Consider the following 15466-nt stretch of genomic DNA (forward strand, 5'->3'; position numbering starts at 1 on the left):
GCTAACAAGTTTGCTGGTACGATCAGATCTGAATTGCCCCCACTGTTTAGGAATCTGAAACATTAAGGTCCGAGATCCAGTCACTGGCCGGCCTAACTCGGTATAACCATTCATAGCACATGTTAAAACATGTATAAATATGTTAGGCAGGTTGTACTAGAGATAACAAAATAATTACAATTTGAATTTATTTTACAGGTAAATCAACAGTTTAATATTTTAAATAACCGACTAATATTTATGATATTATCGGAAAAAATCCACAGGTATATAGCGCTCAATGTTGTTTCACATATAACAATAAGCAATGAATACTTAGAGTCCAAATAAAGATCAAATCAGTCCCGCAGATAGGAAAGTCCTGTCTTATGATCCTCTGATTACGTTCTCACAGGAAAGACCTCTGTCTCCAGTAGTCGCTCAAGATTACATAAAAAGAAAGCAATGAAAGATCATGGTGCAATACGTCCCAAACTTCTTTCAAGCAACAACAGATACAGATGTTAGGGATCCAATGCGTACCCCACTCACAGTGTATAAGGTGTTGTTTATCATTCCAACAAAGCAGCAGGAGAAGGGAGCAGCCATTGCTATGTCTGTATTAGAGATGAGCGGGTTCGGTTTCTTTGAATCCGAACCCGCACGAACTTCACTTTTTTTTTCACGGGTCCGAGCGACTCGGATCTTCCCGCCTTGCTCGGTTAACCCGAGCGCGCCCGAACGTCATCATGACGCTGTCGGATTCTCGCGAGACTCGGATTCTATATAAGGAGCCGCGCGTCGCCGCCATTTTCACACGTGCATTGAGATTGATAGGGAGAGGACGTGGCTGGCGTCCTCTCCATTTAGATTAGATTTAGAAGAGAGAGAGAGAGAGAGATTGCTGTGATACTGTAGATTAGAAGAGAGTGCAGACAGAGTTTAGTGACTGACGACCACAGTGACCAGTGACCACCAGAGACAGTGCAGTTGTTTGTTTTATTTAATATATCCGTTCTCTGCCTGAAAAAAACGATACACAGTCACACAGTGACTCAGTCTGTGTGCACTGCTCAGCCCAGTGTGCTGCACATCAATGTATTGTATATAAAGCTTATAATTGTGGGGGAGACTGGGGAGCACTGCAGGTTGTTATAGCAGGAGCCAGGAGTACATGATAAATAATATTATATTAAAATTAAACAGTGCACACTTTTGCTGCAGGAGTGCCACTGCCAGTGTGACTAGTGGTGACCAGTGCCTGACCACCAGTATATTAGTAGTATTGTATACTATCTCTTTATCAACCAGTCTATATTAGCAGCAGACACAGTACAGTGCGGTAGTTCACGGCTGTGGCTACCTCTGTGTCGGCACTCGGCAGGCAGTCCGTCCATCCATAATTGTATTATAATATATACCACCTAACCGTGGTTTTTTTTTCATTCTTTATACCGTCGTCATACTAGTTGTTACGAGTATACTACTATCTCTTTATCAACCAGTGTACAGTGCGGTAGTTCACGGCTGTGGCTACCTCTGTGTCGGCACTCGGCAGGCAGTCCGTCCAACCATAATTGTATTATAATATATACCACCTAACCGTGGTTTTTTTTTCATTCTTTATACCGTCGTCATACTAGTTGTTACGAGTATACTACTATCTCTTTATCAACCAGTGTACAGTGCGGTAGTTCACGGCTGTGGCTACCTCTGTGTCGGCACTCGGCAGGCAGTCCGTCCAACCATAATTGTATTATAATATATACCACCTAACCGTGTTTTTTTTTTCATTCTTTATACCGTCGTCATACTAGTTGTTACGAGTATACTACTATCTCTTTATCAACCAGTGTACAGTGCGGTAGTTCACGGCTGTGGCTACCTCTGTGTCGGCACTCGGCAGGCAGTCCGTCCATCCATAATTGTATTATAATATATACCACCTAACCGTGGTTTTTTTTTCATTCTTTATACCGTCGTCATACTAGTTGTTACGAGTATACTACTATCTCTTTATCAACCAGTGTACAGTGCGGTAGTTCACGGCTGTGGCTACCTCTGTGTCGGCACTCGGCAGGCAGTCCGTCCAACCATAATTGTATTATAATATATACCACCTAACCGTGGTTTTTTTTTCATTCTTTATACCGTCGTCATACTAGTTGTTACGAGTATACTACTATCTCTTTATCAACCAGTGTACAGTGCGGTAGTTCACGGCTGTGGCTACCTCTGTGTCGGCACTCGGCAGGCAGTCCGTCCAACCATAATTGTATTATAATATATACCACCTAACCGTGGGTTTTTTTTCATTCTTTATACCGTCGTCATACTAGTTGTTACGAGTATACTACTATCTCTTTATCAACCAGTGTACAGTGCGGTAGTTCACGGCTGTGGCTACCTCTGTGTCGGCACTCGGCAGGCAGTCCGTCCATCCATAATTGTATTATATACCACCTAACCGTGGTTTTTTTATACCACCTAACCGTGGCAGTCCGTCCATAATTGTATACTAGTATCCAATCCATCCATCTCCATTGTTTACCTGAGGTGCCTTTTAGTTCTGCCTATAAAATATGGAGAACAAAAATGTTGAGGTTCCAAAATTAGGGAAAGATCAAGATCCACTTCCACCTCGTGCTGAAGCTGCTGCCACTAGTCATGGCCGAGACGATGAAATGCCAGCAACGTCGTCTGCCAAGGCCGATGCCCAATGTCATAGTACAGAGCATGTCAAATCCAAAACACCAAATATCAGAAAAAAAAGGACTCCAAAACCTAAAATAAAATTGTCGGAGGAGAAGCGTAAACTTGCCAATATGCCATTTACCACACGGAGTGGCAAGGAACGGCTGAGGCCCTGGCCTATGTTCATGGCTAGTGGTTCAGCTTCACATGAGGATGGAAGCACTCAGCCTCTCGCTAGAAAACTGAAAAGACTCAAGCTGGCAAAAGCACCGCAAAGAACTGTGCGTTCTTTGAAATCCCAAATCCACAAGGAGAGTCCAATTGTGTCGGTTGCGATGCCTGACCTTCCCAACACTGGACGTGAAGAGCATGCGCCTTCCACCATTTGCACGCCCCCTGCAAGTGCTGGAAGGAGCACCCGCAGTCCAGTTCCTGATAGTCAGATTGAAGATGTCAGTGTTGAAGTACACCAGGATGAGGAGGATATGGGTGTTGCTGGCGCTGGGGAGGAAATTGACCAGGAGGATTCTGATGGTGAGGTGGTTTGTTTAAGTCAGGCACCCGGGGAGACACCTGTTGTCCGTGGGAGGAATATGGCCGTTGACATGCCAGGTGAAAATACCAAAAAAATCAGCTCTTCGGTGTGGAGGTATTTCACCAGAAATGCGGACAACAGGTGTCAAGCCGTGTGTTCCCTTTGTCAAGCTGTAATAAGTAGGGGTAAGGACGTTAACCACCTCGGAACATCCTCCCTTATACGTCACCTGCAGCGCATTCATAATAAGTCAGTGACAAGTTCAAAAACTTTGGGTGACAGCGGAAGCAGTCCACTGACCAGTAAATCCCTTCCTCTTGTAACCAAGCTCACGCAAACCACCCCACCAACTCCCTCAGTGTCAATTTCCTCCTTCCCCAGGAATGCCAATAGTCCTGCAGGCCATGTCACTGGCAAGTCTGACGAGTCCTCTCCTGCCTGGGATTCCTCCGATGCATCCTTGCGTGTAACGCCTACTGCTGCTGGCGCTGCTGTTGTTGCCGCTGGGAGTCGATGGTCATCCCAGAGGGGAAGTCGTAAGCCCACTTGTACTACTTCCAGTAAGCAATTGACTGTTCAACAGTCCTTTGCGAGGAAGATGAAATATCACAGCAGTCATCCTACTGCAAAGCGGATAACTGAGTCCTTGACAACTATGTTGGTGTTAGACGTGCGTCCGGTATCCGCCGTTAGTTCACAGGGAACTAGACAATTTATTGAGGCAGTGTGCCCCCGTTACCAAATACCATCTAGGTTCCACTTCTCTAGGCAGGCGATACCGAGAATGTACACGGACGTCAGAAAAAGACTCACCAGTGTCCTAAAAAATGCAGTTGTACCCAATGTCCACTTAACCACGGACATGTGGACAAGTGGAGCAGGGCAGGGTCAGGACTATATGACTGTGACAGCCCACTGGGTAGATGTATGGACTCCCGCCGCAAGAACAGCAGCGGCGGCACCAGTAGCAGCATCTCGCAAACGCCAACTCTTTCCTAGGCAGGCTACGCTTTGTATCACCGGTTTCCAGAATACGCACACAGCTGAAAACCTCTTACGGCAACTGAGGAAGATCATCGCGGAATGGCTTACCCCAATTGGACTCTCCTGTGGATTTGTGGCATCGGACAACGCCAGCAATATTGTGTGTGCATTAAATATGGGCAAATTCCAGCACGTCCCATGTTTTGCACATACCTTGAATTTGGTGGTGCAGAATTTTTTAAAAAACGACAGGGGCGTGCAAGAGATGCTGTCGGTGGCCAGAAAAATTGCGGGACACTTTCGGCGTACAGGCACCACGTACAGAAGACTGGAGCACCACCAAAAACTACTGAACCTGCCCTGCCATCATCTGAAGCAAGAAGTGGTAACGAGGTGGAATTCAACCCTCTATATGCTTCAGAGGTTGGAGGAGCAGCAAAAGGCCATTCAAGCCTATACAATTGAGCACGATATAGGAGATGGAATGCACCTGTCTCAAGTGCAGTGGAGAATGATTTCAACGTTGTGCAAGGTTCTGATGCCCTTTGAACTTGCCACACGTGAAGTCAGTTCAGACACTGCCAGCCTGAGTCAGGTCATTCCCCTCATCAGGCTTTTGCAGAAGAAGCTGGAGGCATTGAAGAAGGAGCTAACACGGAGCGATTCCGCTAGGCATGTGGGACTTGTGGATGCAGCCCTTAATTCGCTTAACAAGGATTCACGGGTGGTCAATCTGTTGAAATCAGAGCACTACATTTTGGCCACCGTGCTCGATCCTAGATTTAAAGCCTACCTTGGATCTCTCTTTCTGGCAGACACAGGTCTGCTGGGGTTGAAAGACCTGCTGGTGACAAAATTGTCAAGTCAAGCGGAACGCGACCTGTCAACATCTCCTCCTTCACATTCTCCCGCAACTGGGGGTGCGAGGAAAAGGCTCAGAATTCCGAGCCCACCCGCTGGCGGTGATGCAGGGCAGTCTGGAGCGACTGCTGATGCTGACATCTGGTCCGGACTGAAGGACCTGACAACGATTACGGACATGTCGTCTACTGTCACTGCATATGATTCTCTCAACATTGATAGAATGGTGGAGGATTATATGAGTGACCGCATCCAAGTAGGCACGTCACACAGTCCGTACTTATACTGGCAGGAAAAAGAGGCAATTTGGAGGCCCTTGCACAAACTGGCTTTATTCTACCTAAGTTGCCCTCCCACAAGTGTGTACTCCGAAAGAGTGTTTAGTGCCGCCGCTCACCTTGTCAGCAATCGGCGTACGAGGTTACATCCAGAAAATGTGGAGAAGATGATGTTCATTAAAATGAATTATAATCAATTCCTCCGCGGAGACATTGACCAGCAGCAATTGCCTCCACAAAGTACACAGGGAGCTGAGATGGTGGATTCCAGTGGGGACGAATTGATAATCTGTGAGGAGGGGGATGTACACGGTGATATATCGGAGGGTGAAGATGAGGTGGACATCTTGCCTCTGTAGAGCCAGTTTGTGCAAGGAGAGATTAATTGCTTCTTTTTTGGGGGGGGTCCAAACCAACCCGTCATATCAGTCACAGTCGTGTGGCAGACCCTGTCACTGAAATGATGGGTTGGTTAAAGTGTGCATGTCCTGTTTTGTTTATACAACATAAGGGTGGGAGGGCCCAAGGATAATTCCATCTTGCACCTCTTTTTTCTTTTCTTTTTCTTTGCATCATGTGCTGATTGGGGAGGGTTTTTTGGAAGGGACATCCTGCGTGACACTGCAGTGCCACTCCTAGATGGGCCCGGTGTTTGTGTCGGCCACTAGGGTCGCTAATCTTACTCACACAGCTACCTCATTGCGCCTCTTTTTTTCTTTGCGTCATGTGCTGTTTGGGGAGGGTTTTTTGGAAGGGACATCCTGCGTGACACTGCAGTGCCACTCCTAGATGTGTTTGTGTCGGCCACTAGGGTCGCTAATCTTACTCACACAGCTACCTCATTGCGCCTCTTTTTTTCTTTGCGTCATGTGCTGTTTGGGGAGGGTTTTTTGGAAGGGACATCCTGCGTGACACTGCAGTGCCACTCCTAGATGGGCCCGGTGTTTGTGTCGGCCACTAGGGTCGCTAATCTTACTCACACAGTCAGCTACCTCATTGCGCCTCTTTTTTTTTCTTTGCGTCATGTGCTGTTTGGGGAGGGTTTTTTGGAAGGGACATCCTGCGTGACACTGCAGTGCCACTCCTAGATGGGCCCGGTGTTTGTGTCGGCCACTAGGGTCGCTTATCTTACTCACACAGCGACCTCGGTGCAAATTTTAGGACTAAAAATAATATTGTGAGGTGTGAGGTATTCAGAATAGACTGAAAATGAGTGTAAATTATGGTTTTTGAGGTTAATAATACTTTGGGATCAAAATGACCCCCAAATTCTATGATTTAAGCTGTTTTTTAGTGTTTTTGGAAAAAAACACCCGAATCCAAAACACACCCGAATCCGACAAAAATAATTCGGTGAGGTTTTGCCAAAACGCGTTCGAACCCAAAACACGGCCGCGGAACCGAACCCAAAACCAAAACACAAAACCCGAAAAATTTCAGGCGCTCATCTCTAGTCTGTATATATATTTCCATTATTGAGGAGGAATACGGTTTGGAGCGTCTAAAGAAACCTTGATGCGAGGGTCCTTGCTTGTGGAGAAGTGAGTATGGTACGCAATATCTGACAGAGATTTATCACATCATTATCACGATAAAGATACCTTTATGTGTGGACAAACACCTTATACACTGTGAGTGGGGTACGCATTGGATCCCTAACATCTGTATCTGTTGTTGCTTGAAAGAAGTTTGGGACGTATTGCACCATGATCTTTCATTGCTTTCTTTTTATGTCATCTTGAGCGACTACTGGAGACAGAGGTCTTTCCTGTGAGAACGTAATCAGAGGATCATAAGACAGGACTTTCCTATCTGCGGGACTGATTTGATCTTTATTTGGACTCTAAGTATTCATTGCTTATTGTTATATGTGAAACAACATTGAGCGCTATATACCTGTGGATTTTTTCCGATATTGCATTTGTATATAAGGGTTGAGTGGCCCTTTCATCCTCAGGTGGCTGCACAGGTGTGTTTGCGCCTTGGGTAATTGATTATTTTCTTTTTAATATTTATGATATTATTTTTTTTGTTTTTTTGTTTTCTCTGACGTCCTAGTGGATGCTGGGGACTCCGTAAGGACCATGGGGAATAGACTGGCTCCGCAGGAGACTGGGCACACTAAAAGAAAGATTTGGTACTACCTGGTGTGCACTGGCTCCTCCCTCTATGCCCCTCCTCCAGACCTCAGTTAGATTTCTGTGCCCGGCCGAGCTGGATGCACACTAGGGGCTCTCCTGAGCTCCTAGAAAGAAAGTATATATATTAGGTTTTTTATTTTACAGTGAGACCTGCTGGCAACAGGCTCACTGCAACGAGGGACTAAGGGGAGAAGAAGCGAACCTACCTGCTTGCAGCTAGCTTGGGCTTCTTAGGCTACTGGACACCATTAGCTCCAGAGGGATCGACCGCAGGACCCGTCCTTGGTGTTCGTTCCCGGAGCCGCGCCGCCGTCCCCCTTACAGAGCCAGAAGCAAGAAGATGGTCCGGAAAATCGGCGGCAGAAGACTTCAGTCTTCACCAAGGTAGCGCACAGCACTGCAGCTGTGCGCCATTGCTCCTCATACACACTTCACACTCCGGTCACTGAGGGTGCAGGGCGCTGGGGGGGGGGCGCCCTGAGCAGCAATAATATCACCTTGGCTGGCAAAATAACCACAATATATAGCCCCAGAGGCTATATATGTGGTAATTACCCCTGCCAGAATACAGAAAAAAGCGGGAGAAAAGTCAGCCGAAAAAGGAGCGGAGCCATCTCCCTCAGCACACTGGCGCCTATATTCCCTCACAGTTCCGCTGGAAGGAAGCTCCCTGACTCTCCCCTGCAGTCTACACTACAGAAAAGGGTAAAAAAGAGAGGGGGGGCACAGATTTGAGGCGCAGTAAATATTATAGCAGCTATAGGGGACATAATTCAGTTAGTCCCTGCATTATATAGCGCTCTGGTGTGTGCTGGCATACTCTCTCTCTGTCTCCCCAAAGGGCCTTTGTGGGGTCCTGTCTCCTTTAAGAGCATTCCCTGTGTGTGTGTGTGTGCGGTGTGTCGGTACGGCTGTGTCGACATGTTTGATGAGGAGACTTATGTGGAGGCGGAGCAGATGCCTATAAATGTGATGTCACCCCCTGCGGGGCAGACACCTGAGTGGATGGACTTATGGAAGGAATTACGTGCAAGTGTCGACTCCTTACATAAAAAATTTGACGACATGCCAAATGCGGGACAGCCGGCTTCTCAGCTCGTGCCTGCCCAGGCAATTCAAAGGCCATCAGGGGCTCTAAAACGCCCACTACCTCAGATGGCAGACACAGATGTCGACACGGATACTGATACCAGTGTCGACGACGATGAGTCAAATTTAATGTCCACTAGGGCCATTCGTGGCATGATTGAAGCAATGAAAGAGGTTTTACACCTTTCTGATATAAACCCAGGTACCTCAAAAAAGGGTATTATGTTTGGGGAGAAAAAACTACCAATAGTTTTTCCCCCCTCTGAAGAGTTAAATGAAGTGTGTGAAGAAGCGTGGGCTTTCCCTGATAAGAAATTGGTGATTTCAAAAAAATTACGAATGGCGTTCCCTTTCTCGCCAGAGGATAGGTCACGTTGGGAAACTCCCCCTAGGGTGGATAAAGCGCTCACACGTTTGTCTAAAAAGGTGACACTACCATCTCCGGATACGGCCGCCCTAAAGGAACCTGCTGATAGAAAGCAGGAGGCTATCCTAAAGTCTATATATACACACACTGGTGTTATACTGAGACCAGCTATTGCTTCAGCGTGGATGTGCAGTGCTGCTGCTGCTTGGTCAGATTCCCTGTCAGAAAATATTGACACCCTGGACAGGGACACTATATTGCTAACCGTAGAGCATATAAAAGACTCAGTCTTGTACATGAGAGATGCACAGAGGGAGATCTGCCGGCTGGCATCTAGAATAAGTGCATTGTCCATTTCTGCTAGGAGAGGCTTATGGACTCGGCAGTGGACAGGGGATGCAGATTCTAAAAGGCACATGGAAGTTTTGCCTTATAAGGGTGAGGAGTTATTCGGGGATGGTCTCTCAGACCTTGTTTCCACAGCAACAGCTGGGAAGTCAGCATTTTTACCCCATGTCCCCTCACAGCCTAAGAAAGCGCCGTATTATCAGGTACAGTCCTTTCGACCCCAGAAAAACAGGCGGGGAAAAGGCAGGTCCTTTCTGTCTAGAGGAAGGGGAAAAAAGCTGCACCACGCAGCAGGTTCCCAGGAACAAAAGTCCTCCCCCGCTTCTTCCAAATCCGCCGCATGACGGTGGGGCTCCACAGGCGGAGCCAGGTACGGTGGGGGGCCGCCTCAAAAATTTCAGCGATCAGTGGGTTCGCTCACGGGTGGATCCCTGGATCCTTCAAGTAGTATCTCAGGGGTACAAGCTGGAATTCGAGGCGTCTCCCCCCCGCCGTTTCCTCAAATCGGCCTTACCGACAACTCCCTCGGGCAGGGAGGCTGTACTAGAGGCAATTCACAAGCTGTATTCCCAGCAGGTGATGGTCAAAGTACCCCTACTTCAACAAGGACGGGGTTACTATTCCACACTGTTTGTGGTACCGAAACCGGACGGTTCGGTGAGACCCATTTTAAATTTGAAATCCTTGAACACATACATAAAAAGATTCAAGTTCAAGATGGAATCGCTCAGGGCGGTTATTGCAAGCCTGGACGAGGGGGATTACATGGTATCTCTGGACATCAAGGATGCTTACCTGCATGTCCCAATTTACCTTCCTAACCAGGAGTACCTCAGATTTGTGGTACAGGATTGCCATTACCAATTCCAGACACTACCGTTTGGACTGTCCACGGCACCGAGGGTGTTTACCAAGGTAATGGCAGAAATTATGATACTCCTTCGAAAAAAGGGAGTTTTAATTATCCCGTACTTGGACGATCTCCTAATAAAGGCGAGGTCCAAGGAGCAGTTACTGGTCGGAGTAGCACTATCTCGGGAAGTGCTACAACAGCATGGCTGGATTCTAAACATTCCAAAGTCACAACTGGTTCCTTCCACACGCTTACTGTTCCTGGGGATGATTCTGGACACAGAACAGAAAAAAGTGTTTCTCCCGCAGGAGAAAGCCGAGGAGCTGTCTTCTCTAGTCAGAGACCTCCTAAAACCAAAACGGGTATCGGTGCATCACTGCACACGAGTCCTGGGAAAAATGATGGCTTCGTACGAAGCAATTCCATTCGGCAGGTTCCATGCAAGGACCTTCCAGTGGGACCTCTTGGACAAGTGGTCGGGATCGCATCTTCAGATGCATCAACTGATAACCCTGTCTCCAAGGACCAGGGTGTCTCTACTGTGGTGGCTGCAGAGTGCTCATCTTCTAGTGGGCCGCAGATTCGGCATACAGGACTGGGTCCTGGTGACCACGGATGCCAGTCTTCGGGGCTGGGGCGCAGTCACACAGGGAAAAAACTTCCAGGGACTTTGGTCAAGTCAGGAGTCGTCCCTACACATAAACATTCTGGAACTGAGGGCCATTTACAATGCCCTAAGTCAGGCAAGGCCCCTGCTTCAAAACCAGCCGGTTCTGATCCAATCAGACAACATCACGGCAGTCGCCCATGTAAACCGACAGGGCGGCACAAGAAGCAGGGTGGCCATGGCAGAAGCCACAAGGATTCTCCGATGGGCGGAAAATCACGTACTAGCACTGTCAGCAGTGTTCATTCCGGGAGTGGACAACTGGGAAGCAGACTTCCTCAGCAGACACGACCTACACCCGGGAGAGTGGGGACTTCATCCAGAAGTCTTCCTACTGTTGGTAAACCGCTGGGAAAGGCCACAGGTGGACATGATGGCGTCCCGCCTCAACAAGAAGCTAAAGAGATATTGCGCCAGGTCAAGGGACCCTCAGGCGTTAGCTGTGGACGCTCTAGTGACACCGTGGGTGTACCAGTCGGTCTATGTGTTCCCTCCTCTGCCCCTCATACCAAAGGTACTGAGAATAATAAGAAGGCGGGGAGTAAGAACGATACTCGTGGTTCCGGATTGGCCAAGAAGAGCTTGGTACCCGGAACTTCAAGAAATGTTATCAGAGGACCGATGGCCTCTACCGCTCAGACAGGATCTGCTGCAGCAGGGGCCCTGTCTGTTCCAAGACTTACCGCGGCTGCGTTTGACGGCATGGCGGTTGAATTCCGGATCCTAAAGGAAAAGGGCATTCCGGAGGAAGTCATTCCTACGCTGATAAAAGCCAGGAAAGAAGTAACCGCAAACCATTATCACCGCATTTGGCGAAAATATGTTGCGTGGTGTGAGGCCAGGAAGGCCCCTACAGAGGAATTTCAGCTGGGTCGTTTTCTGCACTTCCTACAGTCAGGAGTGACTATGGGCCTAAAATTGGGTTCCATTAAGGTCCAGATTTCGGCTCTGTCGATTTTCTTCCAGAAAGAACTGGCTTCACTGCCTGAAGTTCAGACTTTTGTAAAGGGAGTGCTTCATATTCAGCCCCCTTTTGTGCCTCCTGTGGCACCTTGGGATCTCAATGTGGTGTTGAGTTTCCTAAAATCACATTGGTTTGAACCACTTAAAACCGTGGATCTCAAATATCTCACGTGGAAAGTGGTCATGTTATTGGCCTTGGCTTCGGCCAGGCGTGTGTCAGAATTGGCGGCTTTGTCATGTAAAAGCCCTTATCTGATTTTCCATATGGATAGGGCAGAATTGAGGACTCGTCCCCAGTTTCTCCCTAAGGTGGTATCAGCTTTTCACTTGAACCAACCTATTGTGGTGCCTGCGGCTACTAAGGACTTGGAGGATTCCTAGTTACTGGACGTAGTCAGGGCCTTGAAAATTGATGTTTCCAGGACGGCTGGAGTCAGGAAAACTGACTCGCTGTTTATCCTGTATGCACCCAACAAAATAGGTGCTCCTGCTTCTAAGCAGACTTTCTCTATCGTCCTAGTGGATGCTGGGGTTCCTGAAAGGACCAAGGGGAATAGCGGCTCCGCAGGAGACAGGGCACAAAAAGTAAAGCTTTAGGATCAGGTGGTGTGCACTGGCTCCTCCCCCTATGACCCTCCTCCAAGCCTCAGTTAGATTTTTGTGCCCGGCCGAGAAGGGTGCAATCTAGGTGGCTCTCCTAAAGAGCTGCTTAGAAAAGTTTAGCTTAGGTTTTTTATTTTACAGTGAGTCCTGCTGGCAACAGGATCACTGCAACGAGGGACTTAGGGGAGAAGAAGTGAACTCACCTGCGTGCAGGATGGATTGGCTTCTTTGGCTACTGGACATTAGCTCCAGAGGGACGATCACAGGTACAGCCTGGATGGTCACCGGAGCCTCGTCGCCGGCCTCCTTGCAGATGCTGAAACAAGAAGAAGGTCCAGAATCGGCGGCATGAAGACTCCTCAGTCTTCTTAAGGTAGCGCACAGCACTGCAGCTGTGCGCCATTTCCTCTCAGCACACTTCACACGGCAGTCACTGAGGGTGCAGGGCGCTGGGAGGGGGGCGCCCTGGGAGGCAATGAAAACCTATTTTTGGCTAAAAATACCTCACATATAGCCTCCGGGGGCTATATGGAGATATTTAACCCCTGCCAGAATCCGTTAAGAGCGGGAGACGAGGCCGCCGAAAAAGGGGCGGGGCCTATCTCCTCAGCACACAGCGCCATTTTCCCTCACAGAAAGGCTGGAGGGAAGGCTTCCAGGCTCTCCCCTGCACTGCACTACAGAAACAGGGTTAAAACAGAGAGGGGGGGCACTAATTTGGCGTTAGAAATATATAAAAAAGATGCTATAAGGGAAAACACTTATATAAGGTTGTCCCTATATAATTATAGCGTTTTTGGTGTGTGCTGGCAAACTCTCCCTCTGTCTCTCCAAAGGGCTAGTAGGTCCTGTCCTCTATCAGAGCATTCCCTGTGTGTGTGCTGTGTGTCGGTACGTGTGTGTCGACATGTATGAGGACGATGTTGGTGAGGAGGCGGAGAAATTGCCTGTAATGGTGATGTCACTCTCTAGGGAGTCGACACCGGAATGGATGGCTTATTTAGGGAATTACGTGATAATGTCAACACGCGGCAAGGTCGGTTGACGACATGAGACGGCCGACAAACAATTAGTACCGGTCCAGACGTCTCAAAAACACCGTCAGGGGTTTTAAAACGCCCGTTTACTTTAGTCGGTCGACACAGACACAGACAGGGACACTGAATCCAGTGTCGACGGTGAATAAACAAACGTATTCCTTATTAGGGCCACACGTTAAGGGCAATGAAGGAGGTGTTACATATTTCTGATACTACAAGTACCACAAAAGAGGGTATTATGTGGGATGTGAAAAAACTACCGTAGTTTTTCCTGAATCAGATAAATTAAATGAAGTGTGTGATGATGCGTGGGTTCCCCCCGATAGAAAATATGGGCGGTATACCCTTTCCCGCCAGAAGTTAGGGCGCGTTGGGAAACACCCCTTAGGGTGGATAAGGCGCTTACACGCTTATCAGAACAAGTGGCGGTACCGTCTATAGATAGGGCCGTCCTCAAGGAGCCAGCTGACAGGAGGCTGGAAAATATCATAAAAAGTATATACACACATACTGGTGTTATACTGCGACCAGCGATCGCCTCAGCCTGGATGTGCAGAGCTGGGGTGGCTTGGTCGGATTCCCTGACTAAAAATATTGATACCCTTGACAGGGACAGTATTTTATTGACTATAGAGCATTTAAAGGATGCATTTCTATATATGCGAGATGCACAGAGGGATATTGCACTCTGGCATCAAGAGTAAGTGCGATGTCCATATCTGCCAGAAGATGTTTATGGACACGACAGTGGTCAGGTGATGCAGATTCCAAACGGCACAAAGGTGTATTGCCGTATAAAGGAAGAGGAGTTATTTGGGGTCGGTCCATCGGACCTGGTGGCCACGGCAACTGCTGGAAAATCCACCGTTTTTACCCTAAGTCACATCTCTGCAGAAAAAGACACCGTCTTTTCAGCTTCAGTCCTTTCGTCCCTAGAAGAGTCATATCTGCCCAGGGATAGAGGAAAGGGAAGAAGACTGCAGCAGGCAGCCCATTCCCAGGAACAGAAGCGTTCCACCGCTTCTGACAAGCTCTCAGCAGGACGCTGAGACCGTACAGGACCCCTGGATCCTACAAGTAGTATCCCAGGGGTACAGATTGGAATGTCGAGACGTTTCCCCTGCGCAGGCTCCTGAAGTCTGCTTTACCAAGGTCTCCCTCCGACAAGGAGGCAGTATGGGAAACAATTCACGAGCTGTATTCCCAGCAGGTGATAATTAAATTACCCCTCCTACAACAAGAAAAGGGGTATTCCACACTATATTGTGGTACTGAAGCCAGAAGGCTAGGTGAGACCTATTCTAAATCTAAAAAAATTTGAACACTTACAAAGGTTCAAATCAAGATGGAGTCACTCAGAGCAGTGATAACGAACCGGGAAGAAGGGGACTATATGGTGTCCCGAGACATCAGGGATGCTTACCTCCATGTCCCAAATTTGCCCTTATCACTAAGGGTACCTCAGGTTCGTGGTACAGAACTGTCACTATCAGTTTCAGACGCTTGGATTGTCCACGGCACCCCGGGTCTTTACCAAGGTAATGGCCGAAATGATGGTTCTTCTTCGAAGAAAAGGCGTCTTAATTATCCCTTACTTGGACGATCTCCTGATAAGGGCAAAGTCCAGGGAACAGTTGGAGGTCGGAGTAGCACTATCTCGGATACTGTTACAACAGCAGGGGTGGATTCTAAATATTCCAAATTCGCAGCTGATCCCGACAACAAGTCTCCTGTGCTTAGGGATGATTCTGGACACAGTCCAGAAAAAGGTGTTTCTCCCGGAAGAGAAAGCCAGGGAGTTATCCGAGCTAGTCAGGAACCTCCTAAAATCAGTGCATCATTGCACAAGGGCCATGGTAAAAAAATGGTGACTTCCTTCGAAGCAATTCCAGTCGGCAGATTTCATGCAAGAACTTTTCAGTGGGATCTGCTGGACAAATGGTCCGGATCGCATCTTCAGATGCATCAGCGGATAACCCTATATCCAAGGACAAGGGTGTCTCTCCTGTGGTGGTTACAGAGTGCTCATCTTCTAGAGGGCCGCAGATTCGGCATTCAGTTTTG

At 48.1% G+C, this 15466-nt stretch overlaps 1 protein-coding gene across 7 annotated transcripts in view; it reads left to right on the forward strand.

The window, feature by feature from the left end:
- Positions 1–15466, forward strand: part of LYRM7 (LYR motif containing 7) — a 168577-nt gene that overhangs the window by 108347 nt on the left and 44764 nt on the right. The gene's annotated exons all lie outside the window — the stretch shown is intronic.

The sequence above is a fragment of the Pseudophryne corroboree genome, chromosome 1 (assembly GCF_028390025.1).
Source record: "Pseudophryne corroboree isolate aPseCor3 chromosome 1, aPseCor3.hap2, whole genome shotgun sequence".
NCBI classification, from domain to species: Eukaryota; Metazoa; Chordata; class Amphibia; order Anura; family Myobatrachidae; genus Pseudophryne; species Pseudophryne corroboree.